This window comes from Emys orbicularis, chromosome 7, assembly GCF_028017835.1.
Source record: "Emys orbicularis isolate rEmyOrb1 chromosome 7, rEmyOrb1.hap1, whole genome shotgun sequence".
Classification (NCBI taxonomy): Eukaryota; Metazoa; Chordata; order Testudines; family Emydidae; genus Emys; species Emys orbicularis.
In genome coordinates this window covers 123,134,551-123,144,691 of record NC_088689.1, presented here as the reverse complement: position 1 = coordinate 123,144,691, position 10,141 = coordinate 123,134,551, and positions in this window count along the sequence as shown.

The following is a 10,141-nucleotide window of genomic DNA, read 5'->3' as shown; positions in this document are numbered from 1 at the left end:
TCTCTTTCAAACCATCCTGGAGCGAAGTTCAGACTAAAAGGATAAAAGCAGGTTAAAAAACAGAGTCTGAAAATACCTTGCAGATACTTCACAATGTTCAGCCTTCCTTTAGTGTGACATGGGTGCCCCCTAGTGGGCTAGAAACATATTTCCCAAAGAATGCCGTGCCAGCAAAGCCACTTGACTCTTCCATTCTCTGTAATTACAGTTGTGTTTTAAGATATCGGAAACGGCCTAAATGGAATTCATTGCAATTTTATAGCAAAAATTAAGTTGTCCCAGGCTGATGCGAATTAAGGCAGCGCCCTGGATTGTGTATACATAATTTAGCAACGCGATATTAAACCGTTCCAACTTTCGACATTACTAGAAAAATCTCATTAACTCATCTATAGAATATGCAGCAACTGCGCCTTCTGAAACCTCGCTCCTTCTTGTTCTAACTCAGAACCAGCCTCTCCCTTGGAGAAATCCCCTCAATGTCTCCTGCGTGCTGCAAAGCCTCTCATTTGAGAGTTCTCCTTTGTGTTCGAATGAGCCGTCCGTGCAAATTAAGTTGTGTCATTAATCATATTAATGTGCTGGTGTCAGACTCCTCCAGTCATCCTCCGCCGTCCTGCCCCCCACACCAAACAAATCTTGTCAGCACTGTTTCTCTGCCACAAGTAAGATCCACTTCAGTCCTGAACGGAAGGGAGGCCAGTCACATATTCCCAGGAATGGTATGCCCCACCACCACCAGTGTCCTCGCGTGCATGGTGCTGCAAGGTCACACCAGCAGGGGTGGAGCGGCATGTTCCATTTTGTTTCAGTACTGACAGGGGACAAGCCATCCAAAAGGAGAACTGGACAAATGACCCACCTAACTGCAGGCCTTCTTGCATAGATGGCTGTCTCTGAAGACTCTGCCCAAGACCTTGGCCTGCATACTTGTGCAGTGGCAGTAAAGGGATCAAGACCCCTGTCCCTTATCCTCCTGGACTTGGCTATGCAGGAGCTGTGCACCTCCTACTCCCTGCCCCTCATAGCAGGAGCCTGGGGAGCGGGTGAAGAGAGCGTAGGCAGAGCTGAGGCCGGGCATGGCAAAGGGGTCATGATTTTCAGCTAATATAGGTGATTAGAAAAGTACTTACTACCCTGAGCCGGCCCTAGACCAAATGGCGCCGCAGGCAAGGAGCGTCTTCGGTGCCCCTCCCCTCCATTTGTTAAACTTTTTAATACCTTATTTTTTATTGCATTTGTAGCCTATTTCATGATGTTGAACAATTTGCATGCATGATTTATCCCAGTCATAGAAGACGATACATTTGCATGCTAGGATCTGTAAGTCTGTATTTATGCAGGACATATATAAGCAAATAAAAAAAAATTGTTTCCTCTAAGCTTATAGAAGCTTTTTAATTTTTAAGAAAGTCTGGAAGGTTTCACGAGATTCTAGAAAGGGCCAGGACATTCTAGGAGGTTAGTGAAAAATGAACCGACATACAGAATACCAGAAACATTTTACTTCAAAACTTCTCTTTTCTCTTTTGTCGCTAACAACAAAAAGAGCACCCCAAGCCCGGTGCCACCAAGCAGTCACCTGGGTTACCTGGCCCTAACTCCACCCAGGAAGGAGGGTGAAACAGGCAGGGGACTATGGCTCCATGAGCCACAATTCTTTCCTTGTTATACTCCTGGAGTGGCAAAACAACATGCCGCCCTTTCCTAGGGGCCATGTTCTTGTGACACAATCTAGCCCACTGTAGCCATCCCAACCACATTTCATAGACTTTTAAGGCCAGAAGGTGCCGTCTAGTCTGACCTCCTGCAGAACATCCAGCCTCACCTGGTGATTCCTGCATCAGGCCTGTAACTTCTGTTAGAGCTAGAGCACAGCAGTTAGAAAGACAGCCATACAATGCCCATAGAGAAGAGCTAGGTAGTCTATTATAATTATTGATTTAAAGACTTGAAGTGAAGGAGAATTCACCACATCCTTCGATAAGTCGTTCCTGTGGTTAATTAACCTCACTATGAAAAATCTGCACCTTTTCTAGGCTCAATTTGTCCAGCCCCAACTTCCACCCAGTGGATCTCATTATGCCCTGTTCTGAAAGACTAAAGAGCCCTCCCCTACCAGAAATCTTTTCTCCCCCCCGCCCCCCCCATGTCAGTACTTACAGACGGGTCACTGCTTAACCTTCTTTTTCACAAACTTTAGTCTCTCCCTGTCAGGCAGGTTTTCCAGGCCGTGAATCATCTTATACCTCTTTTCTGTAACCTTTCCAACATCTTTTTTGAAAGGCGGACTCCAGAACTGGACACAGCATTCCAGTAAGTGTGTCACTAATGCCATATATGGCAGTAATACCACCTCCCTATCCCTACGTGATATTCCCCATCTCCTCCGTCCAACGATTGCGCTAGTCCTCTTATCTACAGCATCGCTCTAGGAGTTCATGTTGAATTGGTTTGCTACCATGACCCCTAAGTCCTTTGCAGATGGTGTTTTAATATTCTTTAAAGGAAAACGGAAATGACTCTGCTTCGGGTAACGTCTCCTTAGTTGAACTCCAAGACATTCCCCCAATACACCATCACTGTAAAAAGCAAGCCCTTCGGCAGAATGTGGCCCTTAATCGGACTCTCACTGAGTAGTACCTTACTACACAAATAGTCCTGTGTAATAAAACACTACCCCACACGAGTGAGGCTGGCAGGGTTGTGCCCTTAATAAATACTGAGAGAATTTCAAGATTGTGTGTGCAAGAGGACAAAAGAACGCCGTACCCTTCATACAATGGGCCTGATTTTCTTCTCATTTTACACCAGGTAACTATTGACTTCAGTACAACTACTCCTTACTTACACGGAGTACAGGAGAGGAAAGTCAGGCCTGATCACTTCCAACTGCCTAGCTTACATCTAACTGAAGTAAGAAAGCTCTTCAGACTACAGGAAAGTGAGGTAATACAAGCTACAAATGTTAGCATTAACAGCAAAACAAAACAAACAAACAAAAACTAGGCATGCGGCCTAAAATTCAGTTACACAGAGAGATTGCAGACAGTTCCCAGCACCTTTCAGACTTCTGCAGGCACACAACAGGCTTTACCAGCAATTTTTAAAACGTCCAAGCAAAACAAACCCTCTCAAAGTGCTTTTTTATGACGTCACATTCCACTCTCTGCTGGCAGCCTTTCAACCTGTCACAGCTAGTCAGCCCTTTCCACTGGAATATTTCAAAGCCTCGTTTGACGACGACTGGGGGAAAGAAACAAGACAATACTGATGAGACCTAAATAAAATAAAGCCATCCAGCCCATCAGTGCATACTACACATAGAATATGGGATTATCTATATATAGCCCTGAGATGTCCATCCCTGTGGCATCTGGGCTGTTCACACAGAATATACACCATCTCAGGGCGTCTCAAACTTCATTGCACTGCAACCCCCTTCAGACAACAAAAATTACTACACAACCCCAGGAGGGGGGACTGAAGCCTGAGCCGGTCTGCCCAGCCGTGCCGGGCAGGGGGGCCGAAGCCAAAGAGCTTCAGCCCCAGGCGGGGGGGGGAGGGCTGTAATCTGACCCCCGTCACCCAGGGCTGAAGCCCTTGGGGGCTGAAGTTGAAGCCCAGACGGTGGGACTTGGGCTTGGGCTTTGGCCCTGGGCCCCAGCAAGTCTAATGCCAGTCCTGGCGACCCCATTAAAACAGGGTCGCGACCCACAGTTTGGGAACTGCTGCGCTATCTTATACATGTGCTTGTGTGGAGACACCTGCTCTTGTCTTCGTTGACATCTGATGTTCTCTCTCAGAAAGACTCTCTCAAGTTTAGGGAAGGGGGAGTGGGTGATAGACACCCGAGCAGCCTTAATCCCCTCCTAGTCACTACCCGCTGCCTCCGGTACGCATCTGTAGTTAGTTCTGCAACGCAGCAAGTTATTTGTTAAGTGGAAAATGGTCTCCGTGAATTCATGTTGGGGAACCAAAATTGAGCACAAGGATGCTTAGCTCTAATCAGTCCCCTTTTTGCCCCATTTTCTGCAGGGCGCAATCCTGGCAGGTGTATAGAGCAGGGCAGGAGTATTGACACAGTGTGCACAGAATACAGAGTAAATACCCTGCACCTGGGGTGCCTCTGTGTGTCCTTTTTGCCGAATATAGACCAATACCGCATCAGACTCTGAAGACAAAAAGATGCCCCCAAGGGCAGGCAAGGTAACAGCTAATACAGTTAAACAACTCCTGGTACCATTAGCACGGCTACAGAGAAAGGTCTGCTAGCATTTACCCTATAGACCCTCCCACTCAAGAGTTTTATAACAATCAAAGACCTGTTCTCAAAGCAGATGCGTGGCCAGCTCCTGGTGTCACCCTTACTCACGCGGAGTAGGACTTTACTCCTCAGGCAGTCCTGTGCAAATGGATGGGACTAGTGATGCAATAAGGTACTACACCCAGTGAAGCAACAATGGCAGCAGCAGTCTATGGAGTATTCTAATTGCTTTTGTGGAGACAGAACAAATTAGTACGGGGCTGGGCATGCTACAGCCCTGGGAGATAGGAGGCTGCTTTATGTTATTCAATGTGGACTCCTTCTGGAAGATGAAGGAGCAATTCCAACACGTGTGAAAGGGATTCTATGTACGTGTCAGCTGGAACGGCGCTACACAGGCCCACAGAGGGGTTAAGAGAAGGAGTAAAGGGCACAGGGATGACGTCTCTCTTCCCCACACCAAGGCAAAGGAGTTGCTGAGCATCTGGAAATGCATTCAGAGAAAGTTTCCTAAGGATTTTTAAAGAGTCAGATTACTGCACAAGTCTAGCAGGAAAAATATGAGACAACAGAGCTATTCCAATCTATCTGGATTACAACATGGCAGACCAAAATGGCTCCTAACAAGCCAGGATCGTGTATTTAACCCAAGTTAACTGAGTGACTGGATCAGCTCATTTTACGAGTGTTGCATATATTAGAAAGCACTTATGACCAGTATGGTCCTTGTGGAATGGAGAGAAGGGTGAAAAGTCTTTGCCATCTGGCACGCCCCACACAAGGGCCACTCACAATCACAGCTCCCAGCTACACACACACACACACACACACACACACAGAGTGTAGGGGCGCTCAAGAAAACAGGCCACACCATCATGAGAGTCCTGCAATATATCAGGCCAATCAGGATTGGATTGTGCCACTTAGCGGCCCCTATGGTTGGTGCAAGTCCACTCCACTCCCAACATGAGCCAGTGGCTAAATAACGCAACAGGGCTCTTAGTAGGGGTTGTTTCTGTGCTATGAATGTCACTAGGGGCAAGGAAGCCAAGGGGACTGAACATGAGCCTGAGACACCTTGAATTTTTAATCCCATCTCTACAGATGCCTCATGGCATAGCCTTGGTCAAGTCACTTGTGCTACTCCTGAAAATTCTGGCCCCAGTCTTGTCATTTTGGGCCTGATTTTCCTAAGCACTGGCCTGATGCACTGCAGTTTAAACCAGTGGGAGTTGTGGGATGCTCAGTACCACTAGAAATCAGGTCCATGCAGTCTCAAGTTGAGCACCCACAAATGGAAGGCCCCAAAGATGAAAAATGTTGTTTTCACCCTCTGCCAAAGACTCCCCAACTGAAAACTGGGGATAAGAATACTTACCAACTTCACAGCAGCATTGTAAGGATCAGGTAATATCTGTGCAGCCCTTTGGGGAAAATGGCGCTGTTCTCGTTGCTTTAAAACTGCAGAAGTGGAATGCAGAGACAGAATCAGGGGCTAAAGAGTGAGGCTGGGACTCAAAAGTTGCGTGGCTGTTGGAACTGGCCTAGCAAGAGCTGAGCAGGTATGGGTTTTCTGTGCATGCATCATTAAGAAATTACTATTCTTCACTCCAAGGGCTTAGTCTCCCTGTAGGATGGATGCAACAGAAGGCCTTCTAACTGAAGTATAATCCCTAAACAAACTCTGAACACCACATCGTTGTCCATAAGGTCAAAACCCTACCTCTTCCAGCTTATAAATCATGGATTTAGGCAAACCAAGTAATATGGATATTAGATTGACTGCCCAGTTACTCAGCAAGCCATCAATCAGCAGTTACAGCCTGTCAAAAATATTATAGACTCATGGATTTGCATGGGGAGAAATCCTTCTCAGGTGTCCAATGGTGCAGAGAGCCAATGAGGTTTCACCTAAAGGAGCGGAGCAGGATTTGGGGGGTGGGGAGAAGGTCTGTGCTAGGCACACATATGCCCTGTATTCCCTTGCTCCGTGGGTGCTAACTGTGTGTGGTCATGCAAGGCACTGGAGCAGGTAAAGGTTGGGGCTTGAGGGCTACCACTGTATAAATGCATCAGCCACCATCCCTTGCAGCATGACCACATTAGACCTGGAGGAGCCACTCTGCAGCCCAGATGAAGAGGATTCCTTCCCTCTTTTCCCTGCAAAGATCCACAAACAGCCAAATTTCTCAAGCCAGGTAGGAAAAACTTAAGGTCTGATTCTACCACCTCAGATCTTGTGGAATAGCCTTTACTCCATGAGTCATCCCATGAAGATCAACAGCACGACTCATACAATAAAGGGCAATTCAAGGTGAGGATGGGAGTCAGAATAGGGCTCCTAATTCATATAGTGTTATTTATTATTCATCGTCATCCTACCTGAGAGGTAAACATTGATAGCACAGTTCCATTGGGAAGGTTACAGAGCCAGATCAAGCTTCCCTACTCAAACACCGAAGGCAGAGACTCTCTCAACAGAGTCCAAGGTTTCAAGTCTTTCATTGACATCTATCAGGGAGCTTTTTTTCACTGCAGAGAGCCAAGCAAAGCTATTTCTGCAGCCTCACGCTCCTGGGCTGTGCTCCCATCCAATCACATGAGCCGAGTAGGGCTTGGGTAGGCGGCGTTACAGGAAAACGTAGGTGCCGCAGGAGGTGACACGGGTGATCCAGCGGGAGGCGCGTTTCCCTCCAGATTGGTACCGAGTCTAAGCCAAGAATACATTATCCCACAGGAAATCCCAGGAGGGATCCAGGGAATCAGACTGTAATTACACTGAGTCAGCAGGATTAACACGAACTCTCTAAGGGTAATGAAAAGTGAAGCATGCCATTAAAGTATAAATACAGCCCCCAGCTTCCCCAGGAGATCTGTCACGAGACCTGGCCATTACAGAGTGGGAAAGGGCTCAGAAACCCTTCCCACTCCCCAGTTATAGGGCCCACAAAAGGGCCGTGCAGAAATGCAGTCCCTGCGTTCAAAGAAGCACAGGCACTGCTCCGCTCCTACACCTAGAGAGGGCAGAAAGGAGGCAGGGCCCATCCCACTCCACACTGAACCCAGGGCAGGACCGGTGCATAAGGAAACGCAGGTGTGCTCAGAGGTGCTGGAACAATTTGTATAGTGGGGGTGGTAAGAGCCATTGAACCAAACTGTAAACCCTGTATAGGATGGAAACCGCTTCAAGCCAGGGGGTGCGGAAGCCCCCCCACACACACACACACACCCCAAGTTCCAGCACCTATGGGCATGCTCCCTCTGCACGTTAAACAGGAGCTCTGCTTCCCTCGGACAGAAGGCCTCCTGGTGCTCCCCTTTGCCCCTACTACGGGCTCTGCCTAGCAGGCATGACGTAGTCCACAGTCAGCAGCTTTTGCAGTCATCACTCAGGTTTAAAAGAACGAGCCGGTTCATATCCATTGTTTGGAAGCGATGCCAGTGAAATTCCCCCTGCCTTGCTCTGCGGCTAGACATGCAAGGCAGAGCTGATGGGCTGCAGGGGAAGCTGCATGCAGCCCTCCTCGGCGGGTGCATGGGGGTTGCTAGGACAAACCATGGCTCAAGGAGTGAAGGTCTTCCAGTGGCTTCCTCCCAGCAGTGCCCATCACAAACAAGATGTGGATGGTCACTGGCTACGAATAAGCTGAAGGGCAAGCACTCAATCCTAAAGCCAAGAGGAGGGGAAAGATGGCCCCATGAAACCCCAGCAAGGGTACGTAGAGGAATGGAACTGGAATGTAGAGGCTGGGTGAATGGCCACTGTACAAGTCTGTGTTACAGAGAGAGGGGCATGTTTTGGGTGTATTTGGGCCTCTTTTAATGCTTCTCTGGTGGCCAGATCTGGCCAGTTGAAAATTCCCTTGAGGGAAGGAAGCTCTCTGATGTCACATTGCCAACACACCTACTCCTGTGCGATCCCCAAAACCAGCCCCACTTCTGGGGACGAGGGTGTCAGGGGCAGGGAGGTGCTTGCCACAGGCATGGCCCTCCCACAGGCTGCTGTATCAGACACTGGGGCCAGGACCGGGGCTGAGCCTGATGGCCTCCCTCATTCAGTAGCCCCAAGTGGAGTCTCAATTCAGCAGAAAACCTGGGCCGCAGTCTCTCATTCGGTCCCAAGTTCTTAAAACTTTCCGCAAGGAGAGAAAAGCCCAGCAATAGCTACGGTTCGAGGTGCACGTGCCGCACCGAACGCATACGCCCATTCTGAGCAACAGAGTCAGACTGACAGAGTCTCTCCGCTGCGGAGGGGTGGTCATGCCACCTGGGACTCATTAGCTAATGGTTACAAAAATGTAATGAAAAGCATTTCAGAAATGCCGCACTAAACTTCCAGAAGTGTCGTTACAGGCTGGAGACACAATTCTGGCAGCCATGTTATCACGCACATGGCCAGCAGCTGAACATCTCATAGGTCCAGCTCCACTCCACAGCCCACTGCATCACCTAACGCACCACTACCAATCATCTATAGCAATCCAGGACATTTTCAGCATACCCGTTTCTGCACACGCACCTGCCAGCAAAAATGGCAGTTGAACTAATTAGTGCATCCAGCTAGGGCAGATGGGCACCCAACCACATGATCTGCATGCATGAAGGACCCTATTTGTTGCACTGGCTTCAGTGGAAGTTTTGCCAGAGTAAGGAATGCAGGACCTGGTCCAAAGCAGACGCTCAGCCACATCTCTGTGCACAGCAGATATTGAAATGAGATCAGTTTGGGACTAGCTGAAAGTTCATCCCTAGAAACCAAGGAGTATTTCCTTTATTTTCGCATAAAGCACCATGTATATCTTTGGCGGTACAAAACAAACATTAAATAATAATGAGAAATGTAATATGCAGAAGTCAGAGAAGCCTGGGGTCAAATGGCTATACCTGCAACCCTCAGCATCCTAATAGCATTCGGTGTAGAAATCCTTTACAATGGTTCTTTTGGGGGAACAGTAGTGCCCCCAAATGGGAAAGCATTCTGCTGCCAGGCCTAAAAGAAACTGCTCACTTAACCTAAGGGAGCATGTTCATAAAATTATTCTGATGAGTGAATACACTTTTTGAAAAACTGTTCCTTGTGAAATGGGGAAAACCCATGTTGCCCTCCCTCTACAGATCCTGCAGTTCAACAACTATTCCTGAAAAGGGTTTTGTTAAACACCACTCCTCATTGTTCAATAATCACTGACTGAAAGCAAAATACTGCTAATAGGTTAGCAGGGCATTCCTGCTAGTGGGATGAGTCAAAGTGAGATCAATAAATAATTGCATTTAAAAAATTATCCCAATCCTGTCCAATCTTTTTCCTAGTTAAAAGGCTGAAAATACACCCAGACAGGGGTTCTCACAGATCTTTACTTATTTATGGATTACCAGCATCACACCGGATAATAATGTCCAACATTATACAGGTGCTTTCAAAACCACTGGCTTACCTTAAAAAGGTGATTTGTCTTTAATCCTGAAGGAGGGGTGGGCAAACAGCGACTATGAACAGCTGATATAATGCGGAGATTGCGCGTTCAGGATGAATGCTGGACTTGACTCAGTGCCCACTTCAATTAACATTGTACAAGGCCATAGTTGCACCATGTTCATGCCATGCTGTTCTGTCACTGGAAGCCTCATCAGGTTTCCTAGTGATGAGCAACAGGCTGCTGACAAGTCAGATAGGGTGTATGGAGGAGGGTGTAGGGCAGCATGACTGGAAAGGTGAGTGATGGATTTAAGGATATCCCCTCAAGCCAGCCACCAACACTGCCCTGCCAAAAGCATTGCCATTTTCCACCTCCACTAGTGAGATTCAGGACATGTCTTAGGAGACACCCCCTCCACCCCAAGGAGTCCTGCAAATTCCATACCATTTCCTCCCCA